The following is an 8359-nucleotide window of genomic DNA, read 5'->3' as shown; positions in this document are numbered from 1 at the left end:
AGGTCTGGGCTCTGGCTGGGCCATTCCAAAACTTTAATTTTCTTCTGGTGAAGCCATTCTTTTGTTGATTTGGATGTATGATTGGGGTCATTGTCATGTTGAAAGTTGAAATTCCTCTTCATCTTCAGCTTTCTAGTAGGTGACTGAACGTTTTGTGCCAAAAGTGACTGGTATGTGGAACTGTTCATAATTCCCTCCACCTTGACTAAAGCCCCAGTTCCAGCTGAAGAAAAACAACCCCAAAGCATGACACTGCCACCACCATGCTTCACTGTGGGGATGGTGTTCTTTTGGTGATACGAAGTGTTATTTTTGCGCCAAACGTACCTTTTGGAATTGTGGCCGAAAACTTCAACCTTGGTGTCATCAGACCATAACTTTTAGTTATGTACTTACCATAATGATAGATGTACGTGATCCATCTCGCCTACATTCATAACTGATGGGCTCGGAGCCGACTCGGCCGATACACTAGCACAAAGTCTCTCATTGGCTGGGCCAACCCCCTTATCCCAGGATGCACCACACCCAAACCCCCAGATCTTGTTTGCCCCACTCACATGAGCCACTCCAACTGTACAATAGTGTTTCCTCCAGATCCAACAGGTAGGGGGAAGGAGGCGAGTGCGTCTGAATGTAGGCGAGATGGATCACATACATCTATCGTTATGGTAAGTACATAACTAAAAGATGTAATGCCATCCTATCTCGCCTACATTCATAACTGATGGGACAGCGTCCCTAGCACCTAGATCCTGGGAGGCTCACTGGAAGACACTCCTGAGCACTGTGGAACCAAAGGGCGCACGACCTCTAGAGGCCACGTCCAGTTTGTAATGAGAAATAAAAGTATGTGGAGAAGCCCAAGTGGCCGCTGCACATATCACATCCACCAACAGTCTGGCGTGGAAAGCCACTGAAGTAGCCATAGCCCTAGTAGAATGCGCTCTAACTGGAAATGGAAGGTCCCTTCCTGTTGATGCATAAATAAATGAAACACAACCCCTAATCCACCTAGCAATAGTGGTCTTAGTTACTGCTTTGCCAATCCTGTTATCTGCAAAGGCCACAAACAACTGGTCTGAATTCCTCAGCTGCTGTGTCCTATCCAAGTAAAACCTCAGTTGTCTATGCACATCCAACTGATGAAGTCTGTATTCTGCCTTGTTGGAAAATTTGGAAAGAAAACTGGTAGCTCTATAGACTGCTGCAGATAAGGAGCAGAAGAATCTTTCGGAAGAAATGACGGGTTTAGTCTTAGAGATGCTCTATCCTTGTGAAAGATCAGATAAGGGGGCTTAACAGAGACGGCTTGAAGCTCCGAAACTCTTCTGGCTGAAGTAATAGCTACCAAGAAGGCAGTCTTCCAAGATATGAACTTATGCTCACAAGTGGCCACCGGCTCGAAGGGATGAGACGTGAAGGCTCCTAAAACTACATCGAAATCCTATGGCAAAACAGGTTGCGACACCGGAGGACGAAGCAACCAAGCTCCCTTAAGAAAGGCCTTACACAACTTATGACTCATGAGTGAAGGCTCAAAGGCAACATGATAATTAGAAATCTCTGCCAATTGGACTTTAAGAGTGGAGACAGCGGAACCCTGTCTAAAAAGAGATGCCAAAAAATCTAATACTGTGGACACCGGGGCTGTCAGAGGGTCAAGGTTGTGCTGCTGGGCCCAAATAGCAAACCTTTTCCATTTATTAGAATATATCTCCTTAGTGGAAGCTCTGTGAGAAGAAGACAGAATCCGGACCACCTCAGGCGAAAGGATATGCTGTCTGACTAAGTTCAGAAGTGGAGCAGCCAAGCTGTTAGCTTGAGAGTTCGCAGTGATGGATGGCCCTGACCTGACTAAAGAGTCAGGAGGTCTGGAACTGGGTCCAGAATCCAAGGATCCTTCACTGCATACTTCCGAAGGAAAGGAAACCAAACTTGGCGGGGCCAGTGTGGTGCGATCAAAATCATGTTGCTTCCCAAGCTTGTTGCTTCCCAAGCAGATCGCCTTCTGAATCACCTTTGGCAGTAGTGGGACCGGAGGGGAAGGCGTAGAGCAGACCGGAGGGCCAATTGTGGACTACAGCGTCCCTGGGAGACCCCCATTGGGGGGGAATCAGGGAGAAGAAATTGCTGCACCTCGCATTCCAGGGGCTGGCGAAAAGGTCGCAACAGGGAAACCCCCACTTGGAGAAGATCCGAGCCACTACTCGGTCATTCAGGGACCACTCGTGAGGCATCAGAATAACTCTGCTCAGCCTGTCTGCTATCACATTGGACTTCCCCGGAATGTGCGTTGCCACTAGAAATCTCTGGGAAGTGATCGCCCAGTTCCAAACTCTCATGGCTTCTCTGCAAAGAGGATAAGACCTGGTTCCGCCCTGCTTGTTCAGGTGCCATACTACCGCCATATTGTCTGAGAAGATTGCGATGGTGCCCTTGGGAAGAGAGCTGTGAAGTGCCTGCAACGCTAGAAGCACTGCCCTCATCTCCAGGACATTGATGTGTAAGTGGGTTTCGTGATCCTGCCACGTGCCTTGAACCGTCCTGTCCAGATAATGCCCCCCCCCACCCTATCTGGGAGGCGTCCGTGGTCACTGTGGCAATGGGGGAAGGGGGCAGAAGAGTCGCTCATGGTTCAAGTTGGAGGAGAGGAGCCACCAACGAAGATCTCGCCGTTAGGTATCCGTAATGAGAATCTTATAGGACCAAGGGCAGATTTTGGTATGACCACTGGGTCGACAGGAGCCATTGGAGAATTCGCATGTGCAATCTTGCCAGAGGGACCAGAAGAATGGCGGCCGCCATCGACTCCAAAAGCTGAAGGACCATCCTGGCTGGGGCTTTGCTTCGGGTTAGTAAGGCTAGGACTTGGTTTCTGTAGTATCTTTATCCGCTCTGTTGGAAGGAATGCTCACATCTCGACAGAGTCTAGCTCTGCGCCTATAAAGGCAACATGCTGTGATGGCAGCAACACAGACTTTTCCCAGTTGAATGTAATTCCTAATAGATGTCCCAATTCGGTGGTAGCACTCACCGCTTGAATAAGAAGATGACTGGTGGGAGCAGTGAGGAGCCAGTCGTCTAGATACAGAAACACCTGGAATCCCAGACGTCTCAGGTGAGCCGTCACCACTGCCAGACATTTGGTAAACACCCCGGGGGCTGTGGTGAGACCAAAGGGCAGGGCTCGGAACTGGAAGTGACTGGCTCCTAGGCGGAAGCGTAAATGTATGCTGGATGTCCTGTTTACCTTGATGTGATAATAGGCGTCCTTGAGATCGATGGAGCACATCCATACTCCTTTTTCCAGCAATGGGAAAATGGACTGCAACGTGACCATCCAGAACTTGGACTTCTTTATGAAGCGGGTTAGGTGGCTGAGGTTCAGAATGGGTCTCAAGTCCCCTGTTCTTTTCGGCACCAAAAATAACTTTGAGTAAGTTCCTAATCCGGTCTGGTCTGCGGGGACTGGCTGGATGACTCCCTTTCCGAGCAGCTTTGCGAACTCTATGGCTGCTTGATCCCGTTGACTGGGTGGCATGTCTGGGATTTTCCTTGACGGTGGAGGGGGACTGATAAAGGGAATGGTGTAACCTCCGGCGATGATACGAAGCACCCACTGATCCTGAGTGATAGAACCCCAGGCCGTTGGATGCTCCGAAAATCGACCCCCGACTGGCTCCAGAGATGCACAGTCGGGCAGTCCCTCAGGGACGTTGGAAGGAGGAACCACGAAAGGATTCGCGGTCTCCTGTGTTGCGGGGACCTGTCGCCTCTAGGGCAACGTCTTCCAGAATAATTCCCCCCTCCTCTGCCTCTGGAAGGGGGATCACTCTGATGGGCAGGGAAAGACTTTTGGGACTTTCTGAACCACATCTTTCCTCCCCTCTGTGCCTTTGGATAAGGTCTCGAAGGGAGCAAAAAACGGGCCCCAACGGCAGACAAAGTCTTACCCTCCTGCTCGCATCTAGTGAGTGTGTCTTTCACCTTGGGTCCAAAGAGAGAGGACCCGTTGAATGGAGCGTCTGTGAAAGAAGACTTGAAAGCCTCTGCAAAGTGACACAAGCGCATCCAGGCTTGCCTTCTAAGGGCTACACCCGAACTCGCTGCCCTACTCACCCCTTCGGCTGCATACAATATGAGCCTCGTGGACGAGTTAACAATCGATGAAAGGGTAGACAGCTGGGCGTTGACAGACTGCGTCAACGCCTCAGGCATGTTACCCAACAGTGCATCTCCCAACTCCTTTATGAGATCCCTTTGGAGCCTCGTAAAATGACACAAATAATTCAGCGACCGCAGGGTAAAGGTCGCTGAAGTCAGGGTACGCTTCCCGTACCTATCCATGCTCCTGGACTCCTTGTTAGGAGGATGGATAGACGTAGATGCCTCTGCCACATCCTGCTGGGTGGCAGACGCCACCACCATAGCATCCACTGGGACTCCCTTAGCTAGAAACTCCTTGCCAGGGGGTGCGGATAAAAATTTGTTAGGGCGAGAAGGAACTGGCTCCACAGAATCAGGGTGCTCCCACACCCTTCGACAAATAAGGTCCAGTAATTCATCTAAGGTTGGAGACACCCAGGAGGCGGAGGGTTGGGCTCCGAAGGCCTTGAGGAAGACCGACTCCTCCGCGGAAGGGGTTTTGGACGGCCAGTCACCCCTCTGTCTCAAGATCTCCAGGACATCGGAGAACGAGACATCGTCAGAGGATGACTTCGGGAACCCTTCCGCATCATCAAGGTCGGTGTCCGAGGTGACAAGACTCATCTGGGGAGTCTATGTGCTTCCTCTTGCACAAATTTTTCCTGGTGGGCTCTTCAGGCAAAGACTCTGAAGGCTCCTTGGAAAAAGGGGGACCACACATGGAGGAATCCTCAGGCCTCGGAGCCGCGCTGACCAAAGACAGAGGGGCACCAGAAGCTCTAGTCGCTGTGTCTAGAGAAGGAGTCACAGATTCCGGTGAAGTCACTAGAGATTTGTCTAGCACACTCCTCATAGCCTCGAAGGCGAGTCCACCAGAATCTGAAGAAAGGCCCGCCTGCAAGACCATGACCGGTGTTGGGGTCCCCCTAGCCGAGGCGCCAAGGGGGAGACTCGGGGCCGAAACCAGAAGCCCAGACAAATCCCCCTCGGGCTCGGCCGAGGACACCCGAGAACCGAAACCCCTGGAAGGAACAGAAAAGGTTGGAGTTGAAGACGGTGCCGACAGACTAGCGGTGGGTCTCGGAACCAACTCAGGAACCTCACCTGACTCGGCGAACCCCGTCTCCGACGACACCAGGGTTGTTGGAGGAGGAAGAAACAGAATCGAAATGGTTGGCTCCGGCCGCTGGGCTGGAACTGAAAATAATTTAGATTAAGACAGGTGACTGTAGGAGCCTCTGTACCACCCTATCTAAATCTGAATCTGAAAGCCTGGAGGACCTGGAGGAAACAGACAGGGGGCGAGAAACTCTTCCTACCGGCTCCGAGGCAATGCTGGAATGTCGACTCCTAATCAGCTCCAGAAGGATCGGAGCTGAGGAAGACTCGATTAGAACCGAGACCCTCTTCGGCGCCGAAGGTTCAGGAGCAGACGAAACCGACCCTGGAGCCGAAACACTCACCTGCGGAGCCGAGGAAAACCCAGATTGGAGTTCTCTATCCTGCGGCTCTGAGACCAATGGAGCCGAGGAAGGAGACCGAGACTTGGATCTTCTCTCCTGCGGCTCCAAGACCAAAGGAGCCGAGGAAGGGGACCGAGACTTAGATCTTCTCTCCTGCGGCGCCGAGACCAATGGAGCCGAGTAAGAAGACCCAGACATAGATCCTCTATCCTGCGGCTCCGAGATCAGTGGAGCCGAAGAAGAGGACAAAGATTTAGTTCTTTTTTCAGGTGGCTCCGACGGACTTGTCGGAGCCGAAGACTTCTTTTTCTTCGATTTCGAAGAGGGAGAAGAAGATATAGCTTCCTCAAAGGCTGGTTTTATTAAACCTTTCAAGATCAACTTATTTTTTCTCTCCTGTAGTACACAAGAGGAGAAGGCATGGCAAACATTGCAAGATTCTTGCAAGTGTTTAGCCCCTAAGCAATAAACACAGATGGCATGGCCATCTGTTAACGACATTTTATAGCCACATTTCGAACATTTTTTAAAGCCCGACGGCTTATGCTTATTTCTTTGCCAGACATGACCCACAAAGCACTCGAAACACAAGGAGGGAAGGGAGGGAAGAGCTCTAACTGAAACACTCAACAAGAAAATAGGGCAAAGGCCCTGTAACTCAAACGGGCCTAGACCGCCAAACAGAAGGAATCACACAACAACCAAAAACAAACACAGCCAATCACAGGGTAGTACAGATGAAGACAGCTGTTAAAATAGCTGTTTGGTTATAACATTTTTAAGCTAAGAGCAAAAACGACCCAAAAAGGCCAAAAAAAGAAGGGTACTTAGCCACAGCCAAGTCGAGACCACGTCGTTACTTCAGAAGCGGCAAACGAGATCTGGGGGTTTGCGCGTGGTGCATCCTGGGATACGGAGGTTGGCCCAGCCAATGAGAGACTTTGTGCTAGTGTATCGGCCGAGTCGGAGCCGCTTCTCGGCTCTGAGCCCATCAGTTATGAATGTAGGCGAGATAGGATCGCATTACATCACATTTTCCCACACATGCTTTTGGGAAATTTGATGTATTGGTCTGAAAAATAGCCGGGCCTGGATGTTTTTCTGTGTAAGAAAAGGCTTCTGTCTTGCAACCCTACTCCATTGTCTAGACATATGGAGAATACAGGAGATTGTTGTCACATGTAGTATACAACTAGTACTTGCCAGAAAATTCTGCAGCTCCTTCAGTGTTGCTGTAGGTCTCTTGGCAGCCTCCATGACCAGTTTTCATCTAGTCTTTTCATCAATTTTGGAGGGACATCCAGTTCTTTGCAATGTCACTGTTGCCCCATATTTTCTCCACTTTTTGATGACTGTCTTCACTGTGTTCCATGGTATATCCAATGCTGTGGACATTTTTTTCCCTTCTCCTGACTGATACCTTTCAACAATGGGATCCCTTTGATGCTTTGTAAGCTCACTATGAACCATGGTTTCTGCTGTAGCAGGCATCTGAATAAATGTCAGGAAAATTCTACTAGAACAGCTGAACTTTATTTGGGGTTAATCAGAGTCTCTTTAATTGATGGTAGGTGTGAACCCAAGAAGACTGACTGCTGTAATTAAATCAAAAAGTGCGTCAACAAAATATTAGTTTAAGGGTGTGCAAACACAACAAAGTAATAGTTTAAGGGTGTGCAACCAGTGTATTGTACTTTTTTATTTTTTATATATTTTTCCCTAACATATTTGTTTTCAATTGAATTGTACAGTTTATAGGTCGCAATAAAGGTGGGAAAAGTTTTGAAATTATTTATTGTGTTCTCGTTTTTTATATCACAAAAACCTGGCATTTTAATAGGGTTGTGTAAACTTTTTCAATCCACTGTATACATGAGCATCTGTCTATGTGTTTCAGTGTGCATAGATTACATTCACAGTTGGTCTAAAAAAGGTGATACACTTAAACATGATCTCCAGTACATATTAACAGTTACAACTCTGATAATAACAAAAGTTATTATATTTTGTGATCACTGATACTAGTTTTCTTATATATTTATATGTAATACTGTAGTTTCCTTTACCACAGTATGTTGAACTATGCAAGCTGGAGGAGACTTTCAGGGCTTTTCCCTTTCTTGTACTGATTTGCGATTGTGGAGTTGTTATACATTTATAAGTTAGCGGGTGTGGAGTATGAGTGGAATTAGCCCCCTGCAAAAAAAAACAAAAAGCAAAAAAAAAACAAAAAAAAAAACACTTTTTTCTTTTCTTTTTTTTTTTAAAGTTATACTGGGTTTTGATGACGTGCATGTTAGATCAGTTGTGTTTCAATCACTTGTCTTAAGATCAAGCATAGACTCGCATTTACAAACACACATACATACATAAACATACACAAACATTTATTTATATCGATTATTTTTATTTTATTTATCCTTTGTTGACAGGGTTAGTCCCACTAGGCTAGCAGCCTCTTTTCAGGGGAGACCAAAGTTGGTATTTATACTACTAGGGGAAATTTGGCCAAGTCATCGGGTAACTTCCCCTACTCTGCTTTAGTGTAAGTTCAGTTTCATGGTGATACTTCCTGCCTCTGTTCCGGGCATAGTGGTGGCCAGGAGAAGCAGAAAGAACAATGGCAGATAATGCTGTATTTGCAGCATATAATCCAGATTTGTTTATGATGGTGACTGAGCAAGAGTGAAGGGTGAACTGGAGGGAACACTAGGTGAGAAACATTTACAGGATGCAAGCAGAAGGCA

The 8359-nt window shown here is 48.0% G+C and overlaps 1 protein-coding gene across 2 annotated transcripts in view; it reads right to left on the bottom strand.

Moving 5' to 3' along the window:
- The window catches only part of SUDS3 (SDS3 homolog, SIN3A corepressor complex component), a 1220864-nt gene that overhangs the window by 355955 nt on the left and 856550 nt on the right, over positions 1-8359 (bottom strand). The window lies entirely within an intron of this gene.

This window comes from Protopterus annectens, chromosome 4.part0, assembly GCF_019279795.1.
Source record: "Protopterus annectens isolate FY-2018-M chromosome 4.part0, PAN1.0, whole genome shotgun sequence".
NCBI classification, from domain to species: domain Eukaryota; kingdom Metazoa; phylum Chordata; order Ceratodontiformes; family Protopteridae; genus Protopterus; species Protopterus annectens.
The sequence above is the reverse complement of the archived record's forward strand: the minus strand, read 5'-3'. Positions and strand labels throughout refer to the sequence as shown.